This window comes from Camellia sinensis, chromosome 5 (assembly GCF_055761805.1).
Source record: "Camellia sinensis isolate YWXY chromosome 5, ASM5576180v1, whole genome shotgun sequence".
Classification (NCBI taxonomy): Eukaryota; Viridiplantae; Streptophyta; class Magnoliopsida; order Ericales; family Theaceae; genus Camellia; species Camellia sinensis.
The window spans coordinates 164,220,109-164,231,877 of NC_138965.1; positions in this window are offsets into that span (position 1 = coordinate 164,220,109).

Below are 11,769 nucleotides of genomic sequence, written 5' to 3' on the forward strand. Positions count from 1 at the left end.
GAATGCTTGTGGATGAAGGGTTGTTGTTTGAATTGGAGCGATTCAATGAATGTATGTTTTAAGCCCACTTTGTTGAGTGGAAAATCATGTTTTAAGCCCACTATGCTTGGTGGAAAATTCGCAAACTTTAAGCCCACTTGAGGGTGGCAGATTCAAACCATTTTCACAAACAAACATGACTTAAAATGTTCCAATTCTTGCAAACTAGTCTATACTTGCTTGTGAACATCACATAGTAACGTTAGCTTAATAACCGGAATAAGAACATATAGTGTTTATAAAACATCATATCATGATTAGTAGAGGCCGATCCTTGATCAGGTGAGGGGGTGCTCATTTCAGGACCTTTCCCTCTCGTACCTAAGTTCCCGAGCAGAGGCAACTTTGGTGATGACGGACACGTGGCCTTCGGCATGAGTCAGGATTTTCTAAATTTTTTCAAAAATAAAATATTTAGGTGGCGACTCTATATCTAGCAAAGTAGTTCAATTTTGGCATTATTTGATTGAAAATCAATTTTCTAAAAAGGTTTGCCGAATTTGGACTATTTGGTGTTTATTAGTTTCACATTACACTTGTGAGACTAGATTCAGAACTACAAGAGTCCGAACTGTGAGGCCTTCTTTTTAAACCCTTTCCGAAAGGCAGGGCACAGAAAAAGACGAGTCCACAGTTTCTGGCGACTCTGCTGGGGATTTAGAGAACTTGACTCGAACTCATGATATGTCGTTTTATCTACACTTATGTATTTCTTTGCATTTTTATTTGCATCGGTGTGCCTAAGTCACAGTGTTTGCCATCTGCTATTCTTAAGCGGTTTGCCGGAGGTTTGCTTGGAAAAGCTTGCCAAAAGGCTGACCGGTTGCGGGCTCTGCCACGATGGGAACACAACCCTTGGATCTGGACTATCGCTGTACCGTTTGATCCTCCTTTCACTTCTCGGTGTTAGGTGTAAGAGGTATATTATGTGGTCTTGCTGAGGTACCCTTTTTGACCAATTGACTTAGTTGCATATCGGAAGCCATAGAGACTGTCCCAAACTAGAACAGGTTGCTCACCCGAATACAGGATTACTTGAAACCGCTTCTTTGCATAGTGAATCCCTAGTTCTTGATGAAATTAGGACAGGGTAACCCTACCCCATCATAGGGGTGTTTTGGCTCTCACTTGCTTGATATGTGCTTTTAGAGTGAAACTCTACAGGAATGTATATATCAGTTGAAAGTTTGGGTATCAGTTTGAGGGTATTAGTTTTGAGGTAGAAATTTGGGGCAGAAATCAGTGTTTGAGTACAGTTATCCAACTTAAGATTGCAATTGTGTGTTGTTTCTGTCTGAGTCAAGGTACTGTGCGTTTTTTTATTTTTACTTCTTTTTGCTTTATTTTCTTTTTGCAAGGTAGTCTTTTACGGTTGTTTCAAACGAGTCTGTTACCCTCCAAGCACTCTGGACTCGAGTAAGGTGACTTTACCGAACCGAGGATCTTGTAAGAGAACAACCAGTGTTTGCTTTACTACCCCCGGTTACAAGATGGAGGAGAGTCAGGCATAATTTACCAGTTCGACAGCTACTGCCATTTAGCGAATTCCAGTTTTCTGCTTCCACTTCAGTAAGAGAGTATTCACTTGTTCAAATGGCTCAGTATCCAGCCGGAATGGAAGAAATGCTCCGCCACCTCTGTGGGGGCCGAATAGTGAAAAGATCAGATGGTGTGCATCTTTGGAAGACTGATATTAATCGGCTATATCCTACGAGAGTGGGGAGCCGAATAGAATATATGTGCCGAATAAAGTATAAGTATTTAGGGCCGAATAAAGGAAAGGACAATGATTAAAAAGTAGGCCCTGGCCCTGGCCCCGAGGATCAAGAAGAATAGGTATAAATACAGGAACAACGGTTATAGAAAGGTATGTAAGAATCATTTCACAAAACAGGTAAATAGGCTATCCTGAGCGTCTGAACTAACTTGTCCGTCGGAGTGCTAATTCCGGCACCCCCGACCGGAGTGTTTATTTCTTTTCAGGTGATTAGCTGAGGATCACTAGCGTCTCCCAGGATCCGAAGAGTATTTCCAAACGTCCTTCCCACAATTGGCGCCGTCTGTGGGAATACTCAAATATATCCATGGCAGGCGTGACTGAAGATCGTCCGGTAGCCATTGACGAGACCGCACAGGGAGATGACCTTACTCCAGCAAATATGCTCGGAAAAGAAACCATCACTGCAAGACGCGCCTTGAACTTCGACTCACCAACGACCTCAGCGCAAGAGACAATGCAAGCGATCATCGAACAAGCAAAGCAGAATGAACAAAGGCTGGAGAACATGATCGCTGAAAATGAACGTCTCCGTCAAGATTTGGCCCTCGAAGCTGCAAAATCGAGAGAAGCCATGCGCCAAGATCCCGAAAGACCTCCGAGGGCTGGTTGTAATAACCCTCACCACTGCTTACCGATAAACACTGATTACCGTTAAACTGAACTGATTATGACTGATAACTGAACTGACTAAAGTACTGAACTGACTTACTGAAAACTGGAATTGGATTGAGGAGTGTGTATGTTAAATTGTATTCTATTTGTTTGATTGATTATTTGATCTGTTGCGTTTTATGTTTAAACTGCTAATTGAAGGCCTTATCGGCGGCCGAACCGGGAATTGATTGATGTTTTATGATCCTCATAATTAATGCGAATTTGTGATATATTTATCTGAAAACTGGTTAGGTATGATTAAATTAGATTAAAATGAGTTAATTGCAATAGTTACCGTAATTACCATTTTGCCACACTTAGTGGCCACTATCTCACACACCTTTGAGCCTTGTATACACTCATACACTTGAATAAAAAAAAAAAAGAACCATTTCCTCAGCCCTTTTCCTTCTACTAGCCGACCAAGAGAGGTTATAGGAGAGAATTGAGTTCATTTTGTTGAATTGGCTTGAATTGCTTGGAACTTGGAGAATTGTTTGCTAATTGAAGTGTAGATTGCTAATTAGAACCTCTAGACTTGCATTCAAGGAACCTAGGTAAGGATTTCATCTTCTCCTTCTTGTGTTTGAACTAAGTCTTGCATGGTCCACGATAAATTGTAGAGCTAAGCCATGTTTTGGTTCATACATGTTGACATAGAGCATAATTCATGCATGCATGTTTGAATTGTTGGATTTTGAGTCGAGTTCATGGCAAATTGTTGCATGCATGTCCATGTTTTGAGTGTAGGCCATGATTTCATCATGTTTTGGAAACAATTGGCTCTTTAGAGCATCAAATTGAAGCTTTAAATTGGTGTGAATTCATGCTTGTTTGCATGTTCATCTTGTTCTTGAAATCGATTTGAAATTGGGTTGGAATTAAACACCCTTGGGCTTTGATTTTTCAAATTGAGTTTTGAACCATGTTATTCTATATGTTTACAAGTGTTTTCTGGAAATTCAGCTCAAGAGGATCGGTTTTGATGCATTTAAGCTTGGTTTTGAGCTTGGAGGTGCAATCTAGAATTTCCAGATTTTGCACTTCCGCTCGAGCGGGGGAAGTGGCGCTCGAGCGTGGAATCCGAGCATCCAGTATCTCTGCACTGTTTTACAGTCCGCTCGAGCGGAGGATTGGGCGCTCGAGCGGATGATTGTGTCTCAAGCTCGAGCGGGCGTCGAGCGGAGATTTCACCCATCCAGTACTTTTACAGTACGCTTGAGCGGGAAAGTTGACGCTCGAGCGTGTACCTTTGTGGCATGACCGCTCGAGCGGGGAAACCTGCGCTCGAGCGGGACTCTGTTTTTCTGAAAATTCTGAAAATTCTTTTTGAGTACATCTTTGCATCCTCATCCCATCCTAGGCATTCTTAGGCCTAGTTTAAGGCATCTCATTGAGGGCATAGATGTAGAACACACCGAGGCATTAGGGGTTAAGTTACTATCTTTCCCAACTGTGTAGCTTAGTGTGTTCAATCTGTTAACTGTGTAGGGTTGGCGACTAGAGAGGCACGCTCTAGCATACTGTAGCCCGAACTCTGTGAGTAACGATTGTGTAAAGATATGTTTACAAATGATTATCTTCTGAACAACTGAACTGTACTGTTTTCTGAACTGATTACTGTTAACTGAATGAATGTATGTCCTATATTCTGAACTGTATTGTGGCATCCTTAGCACCTACTGTTTACTGTTACTGAGACAGAATTCTCTGTCGGTTCCCTTGTTGGAACCACTACTGTTTACTGACTGATGGCCATCACTACTGTTCGGTCTTTTAAGACCTACTGCTTACTGTACTATTATGCTAATGGGTGTACCACATACGACTGTACTGACTGAACTACTGAAATACTGTTTAAATGAACTGTTTTCATACTGTAAGGACATTCATTCTTAACCTCTTTACGCATTATGTTATTCACTGGGCTTTAGCTCACTGCTCATATATATATATGTAGGTGTACAGGCACCAGACCGCGGCTAGAGGCGTCAGGGTTACTCCAGTTTTGTCAAGCCAGCCTTTGTGCCTCTCTATGAGGTTCCGAGTTGCCATGCTATGGCTTTGGGGTGTTTTGTTTTCCCCCGTCTGTCTTACTGTTTGGTTTACTGTATAGACTGTCAGCTACTACTGTACTGTTATCAAGGGATTAGGTCCCTGTACTATGTGACTGTAAATTTTGTATAGACTGTACTGTTTGTACGTATGAATGCGTGAAAAATCTCTTTGGCATACAGACTGTCACAGCTCAATGGACATTATTTATTTACTGTATTGGCTTCCGCCAGGCCCTGTACTCTGTTTTACTGTATTACTGTTCTGCAGGCCTTCGGTAATCTCGGATTACTGGCCGGTTACGGTGCTAAACCCATAGGGCCGGGTTTGGGTCGTGATAGAGCGGTATCAGAGCGATACTTACCACGAGTTATACCGCACACACGTGTCCATATGAGCTATAGGGTGTCCTAGAAAAGTGATTAGGACATTTCATGAGCATGATAAGTGTGTGGTTATGTTATGACTGAATATATGCTAACATGTTAAACTGTTAAACAAATGACTGCTTATGTTTAAAACTGTTATAATTATTATAGTGAAATGGACAATGCAAATGAACCTGAATCCTCGTCTACCGAGGCAAGAATGGAAAGAATGGAAAGAATGATGGAACTGATAACTGCTAGGTTTGAACAACAACAGAACCAACAACCCCCGCCTCCTCCTCCTCCGGTACAGCCGGAACCTAATGTGAATGTGAATGATGGGGATATTATTGCTCTCACCCATAAATTCAGCAAAATGAAACCGTCGTCCTTTCAGGGAGGCCTCGAACCGTTAAAAGCTGAAGCGTGGGTTCTTGAGACAGAAAAATTATTTGAGGTATTCCCGTGCTCTGAAGCACACAAAGTGTTGTTAGCCACCTTCACCCTACAAGAAGAAGCCAGAAGGTGGTGGATGTTGATTCGCGATACAAATACAGTTATGACTTGGGCTCAGTTCAAAGGAGCCTTCTTTGAAAAGTATTTCTCTCAGTGTGTCAGGGATAGAAAAGTGACTGAATTTGAACAGCTGAAGCAGGGCACGATGTCCGTTGCGGAATATGAAACAAAATTTACTGAACTTGCCAGATATGCACCACACATGGTGGACGCTGACTACAAGAAGGCCAGAAAATTTGAGGGTGGCCTGAATGTTGTAATACTTGACCGAATAAATGTTTTGAAACTACCGACTTTTGTGGGTGTTCTCGACCGGGCATTGATGGCCGAGTCGAACATTGAAGCACTGAAAACTGAAGCACCGACATCGGAATGGCGTGGTAAGAGGCAGGGTTTCAAATTCAAGAAAGGCAAGCACAACCTGGCCAACAAGAAACAGAATACGGGGTCGACAACTAGCCCCAGCCAAGGGAGTGGGTTCATGCCACCCTGTTCTGAGTGTGGCAAGAAGCACAAAGGGGTCTGCTACAAAATATCTGGAGCCTGTTACAGGTGTGGCAGGGTGGGTCACATGGTCAAAGACTGCCCCTCTGCTCCGCAAATTAGTAGCAAAGCTACGCCAAGCGCAGCAGCCTCAACTGTAGCACCAAAGCCTAACCCCAAAGCTACCGGGAAAGAGCCCATGAGGCAGGGCCGAGTGTTCGCCCTAGTACCGGGAGACGTGCAAAATATTGAAACCGTTGTGTCAGGTATCCTCTCTATCTATACGCAAAATGCATATGTGTTGATTGATTCGGGGTCTACACATTCTTATGTATCGCATGCTTTCTCACGGAAATTGAATAGACCCTTAGAACCCATGAACTATCTGCTAGCCGTATCATCACCCGTAGGAGGATCCATGACATGTGCTTATATGTACCCCGCATGTGAAATCATTGTTGGGGATATGCATCTGTTTATTGATTTACTACCATTGAACATTGATCATTTTGATGTAATATTGGGGATGGATTGGTTACAAAAATATCATGCCACTATTAATTGTGTGACCAAGCAAGTTGTTTTCCGCCCACCTGGTTTGCCTGAATTCGTGTTTAATGGGAGTGGGGTAGTACCTCCTCCGTATCTGATTTCGTCAGTGAAAGCCGTTAAATTACTTAGAAAAGGGTGTAAAGGATATCTGTGTTCTGTGCTGACTGTGTCTACTGATGATAGTGTTAAAACTGATGTGAATTGTATTCCTATAGTCAGGGAATTCCCAGATGTATTTCCAGACGACCTACCAGGGGATTTGATTGACAGGGAAATTGAATTTACCGTTGATGTGATTCCGGGTACACAGCCGATATCGAAAGCTCCTTACAGAATGGCCCCAACTGAACTGAAGGAGTTGAAAGTGTAATTGCAAGAACTGTTAGACAAGAAGTTTATCAGGCCCAGTACTTCACCGTGGGGTGCACCGGTTTTGTTTGTAAAGAAGAAAGATGGCTCGTTGAGACTGTGCATTGATTACCGTGAATTGAACAAGGTAACTGTGAAAAATAAATACCCATTGCCACGTATTGATGATTTATTTGATCAGTTACAGGGTGCACAAGTGTTTTCCAAGATTGATCTCAGATCGGGGTATCATCAATTGAAGGTTAAACCGGAAGACATTGATAAAACTGCTTTTAGAACGAGGTATGGCCATTATGAATTTTTAGTTATGCCATTCGGAGTCACGAATGCCCCTGCTGCTTTCATGGACCTCATGAACAGAATTTTTAAACCATACCTTGACAATTTTATTGTTGTATTTATTGATGACATATTGATTTACTCCAAGAATATAGAAGAACATGAACATCATCTGAGACTTGCCCTGCAAACCTTAAGAGAACAGAAACTGTATGCTAAACTGTCTAAATGTGAATTTTGGCTTGACCATGTTATGTTTTTGGGGCATGTTGTTAGCAAAGATGGAATTTCTGTTGATCCGCAGAAAATCGAAGCTGTAGTGAACTGGCCTAAACCAACCAACATGACTGAAATCCGAAGCTTTTTGGGATTGGCTAGATATTACAGAAGATTCGTCAAAGATTTCTCCAAAATTGCTCTACCGTTAACTCAACTGACTCAGAAGGGGATATCATTTGACTGGGCTGACCAAAGAGAATCTGCTTTCCAGGAGTTAAAAACTCGACTAGTGACTGCACCTGTTCTTACCTTACCTTCAGGTACGGATGGTTATACTGTGTTTAGTGATGCTTCTCATAAGGGTTTGGGATGTGTTTTAATGCAGAATGGGAGAGCAATTGCCTATGTTTCCCGACAACTGAGACCGCATGAAAAGAACTACCCGACCCATGATCTGGAACTTGCTGCAGTAGTATTTGCACTGAAAATCTGGCGTTACTATCTGTACGGGGTGACGTGTGAAGTTTACACCGACCACAAGAGTTTGAAATATTTCTTCACACAGAAAGAACTGAACATGAGACAGCGGAGATGGCTAGAACTGATTAAAGATTATGACCTACAGATATTGTATCATCCCGGAAAAGCCAATACCGTTGCCGATGCATTGAGTCGGAAATCGATTGGAAGCTTAGCATGTTTGCTTACCGGACAGAAAGAGTTACTTTGCGACCTTGAAAAATCCGAAATTGAAGTTGTTTTACGAGAACAAGGTGAAACCTTAGCTGCTATTTCTGCCCAACCGGCACTGATTGAAGAGATTAAAGAGAAACAGCAACTGGACGACTTCTTTAAGAAGGTCATCGAAGAAAGAGAATCTAAACCGAGATCGGGATTCAAATTTGAGAACAATGTACTGAAATTTCAAGACAGACTGTGTGTACCAAATGATACTGAACTGAAAAGAAGAGTTCTGCAAGAGGGCCACAATTCAAAGTTTTCTATCCATCCGGGGAATACGAAAATGTACCAAGACCTGAAATTGAATTTCTGGTGGCCGGGAATGAAGAAAGAAATTGCTGATTTTGTATCGAAATGCCTTCATTGCCAACAAGTTAAAGCCGAACATCAACGACCCGCAGGCTTATTGCAACCCTTACCCATACCAGAGTGGAAATAGAAGCATATCACGATGGATTTTATCATTGGGTTACCTCGCTCCAGAAAAGGTATGGATTCAATTTGGGTTATTGTTGATAGACTAACCAAATCTGCTCACTTCTTACCTGTTAAGACAATCTATAATGCGGACAAATTGGCTGTTATCTATATTGATGAAATTGTGAGACTGCATGGAGTGCCTGTGTCTATTGTTTCTGACAGGGATTCGAAGTTTACATCGAGATTTTGGCAAAGCCAACAGATTGCATTGGGTACTGAACTGAGACTGAGTAGCGCTTATCATCCTCAGACAGATGGACAGTCAGAAAGGACCATCCAAACTCTGGAGGATTTACTGAGAATGTGTGTCCTTGATTTTCAGGGAGATTGGGAAAGTCATCTGCCATTAGTTGAATTCGCTTACAACAACAGCTACCATTCGAGTATTGGTATGGCGCCTTTCGAGGCATTGTATGGCAGAAAATGTAGATCTCCGATTTGCTGGGCAGAAGTTGGAGATGGGCCTTTGCTTGGGCCCGAGATTGTATATGAAACAACTGAGAAAGTGAAACTGATACAACAGAGATTGAGAACTGCACAGAGTCGACAAAAGAGTTATGCTGATGTCAGAAGACGAGACAGAGAATATGAAGTGGGTGATCACGTTTTTGTGAAAGTGACACCAATGAAGGGCCAGACTCGTTTTGGAGTCAAAGGCAAGTTAGCGCCGAGATACGTCGGACCGTATGAGATTATTGAGAAAATTAATCCGGTGGCGTATCAAGTCGCGCTCCCTCCTGAAATGGAGCATATGCATAACGTCTTCCACATTTCTATGTTGAGAGACTACCTCCGGGATCCTTTCCATGTAATTAAGCCTACTCGGGTAGTGTTGAGTGATGACTACACTTTCGAGGAACGGCCTATACAGATCGTAAACAGACGAATCAAGAAACTGAGAAACAAAGAGATCCCGCTAGTGAAAGTTGACTGGCAGAACCATGGTGGTGTGTATGCCACTTGGGAAAGGGAAGATGACATGGCTTAAAGATATCCTGAACTGTTTCCACTGAATCCTGTTTTCTTCCAGAATGAAGGTAACTCGAGTTTAGAGGACTAAACTCTTTATAAGGAGGGGAGACTGTAATAACCCTCACCACTGCTTACCGATAAACACTGATTACCGTTAAACTGAACTGATTATGACTGATAACTGAACTGACTAAAGTACTGAACTGACTGATTGAAAACTGGAATTGGATTGAGGAGTGTGTATGTTAAATTGTATTCTATTTGTTTGATTGATTATTTGATCTGTTGCGTTTTATGTTTAAACTGCTAATTGAAGGCCTTATCGGCGGCCGAACCGGGAATTGATTGATGTTTTATGATCCTCATAATTAAAGCGAATTTATGATATATTTATCTGAAAACTGGTTAGGTATGATTAAATTAGATTAAAATGAGTTAATTGCAATAGTTGCCGTAATTACCATTTTGCCACACTTAGTGGCCACTATCTCACACACCTTTGAGCCTTGTATACACTCATACACTTGAATAAAAAAAAAAAGAACCATTTCCTCAGCCCTTTTCCTTCTACTAGCCGACCAAGAGAGGTTATAGGAGAGAATTGAGTTCATTTTGTTGAATTGGCTTGAATTGCTTGGAACTTGGAGAATTGTTTGCTAATTGAAGTGTAGATTGCTAATTAGAACCTCTAGACTTGCATTCAAGGAACCTAGGTAAGGATTTCATCTTCTCCTTCTTGTGTTTGAACTAAGTCTTGCATGGTCCACGATAAATTGTAGAGCTAAGCCATGTTTTGGTTCATACATGTTAACATAGAGCATGATTCATGCATGCATGTTTGAATTGTTGGATTTTGAGTCGAGTTCATGGCAAATTGTTGCATGCATGTAACAACCCTCATACTGCTTACCGATTTATGGCTGATTGATTACCGATAACCATCGATTACCGTTAAATTGAATTGATTATGACTGATAATTGGACTGATTAAAGTACTGAACTGACTGACTGGAATTAATTGACTGAGTCTATCTGTTTAATTGTGCATCTATCTGTTTGGTAAGATTATTTGATCTGTTCGTGTTTTACGTTTAAACTGCTAATTGAAGGCCTTATCGGCGACCGAACCGGGAATTGATTGATGTTTTATGATCGTCATAATTTATGTGATTTTATGGTATATTTATCTGAAACTGATTAGGTATGATTAAATTAGATTAAAATGAGTTAATTTGCACCAGTTGCCGTAATTACCATTTTGCCACACTTAGTGGCCACTATCTCACACACATGTGAGCCTTGTACACACTTGAACAACATTTCATTAGCCCCTTCTTCTTGTTCAACCGACCATGAGAGGGAGAGAGTGACAGAATTTGGTTTTCATCTTGAATTGCTTGGAACTTGGAGAATTGCTTGCTAATTAAAGAGTAGATTGCTTAATTGAACCTCTAGACTTGCATTCAAGGAACCTAGGTATGAATTTCATCCTTTTGGTTTGTCTTTAAGTTGATTCTTGCATGGTCCATGTTTAATTGTAGAGCTAAGCCTTGTTTTAGTTCATACATGTTGATATAGAGCTCATTCCATGCTTGCATGTTTGAATTAATGAGTTTTTGAGTTGAATTCATGGTGAAATGGTGCATGCATGTTCATGATTTTGTAATGGTCCATGTTTTCAACTTGTTTTTGGATCAATTGGCTTCTTAGAGCATCAATTTGGAACTTCAAAGTGATTTGAATTCATGCATGTTTGCATGTTCATATTGTTCTTGAAAAATGGTTTGAAATTGGGTTTCGATTAAACACCCTTGGGCTTTGATTTCTCAAAATTGAGTTTTGAACTATAATATTCTATGTGTTTATAAATGTTTTCTAGAAAATGGGCCCAAGAGGATTGGTTTTGATGCATTTGTAGGTGAGTTTGAGCTTAGGGGTGCAATCTGGACTTCCCAGATTCTGCACTTCTGCTCGAGCGGGGGAAGTGCCGCTCGAGCGTGGAATCCGAGCATCCAGTATCTCTGCACTGTTTTACAGTACGCTCGAGCGGAGGATTGGGCGCTCGAGCGGAGTCATGTCTCAAGCTCGAGCGGGCGTCGAGCGGAGATTTCACCCATCCAGTACTTTTACAGTACGCTCGAGCGGGAAAGTTGACGCTCGAGCGTGTGCCTTTGTTGCATGACCGCTCGAGCGGGGAAACCTGCGCTCGAGCGGGATTTTGTTTTTCTGAAAATCCTGAAACAGTCTTCTGATTACATCTTT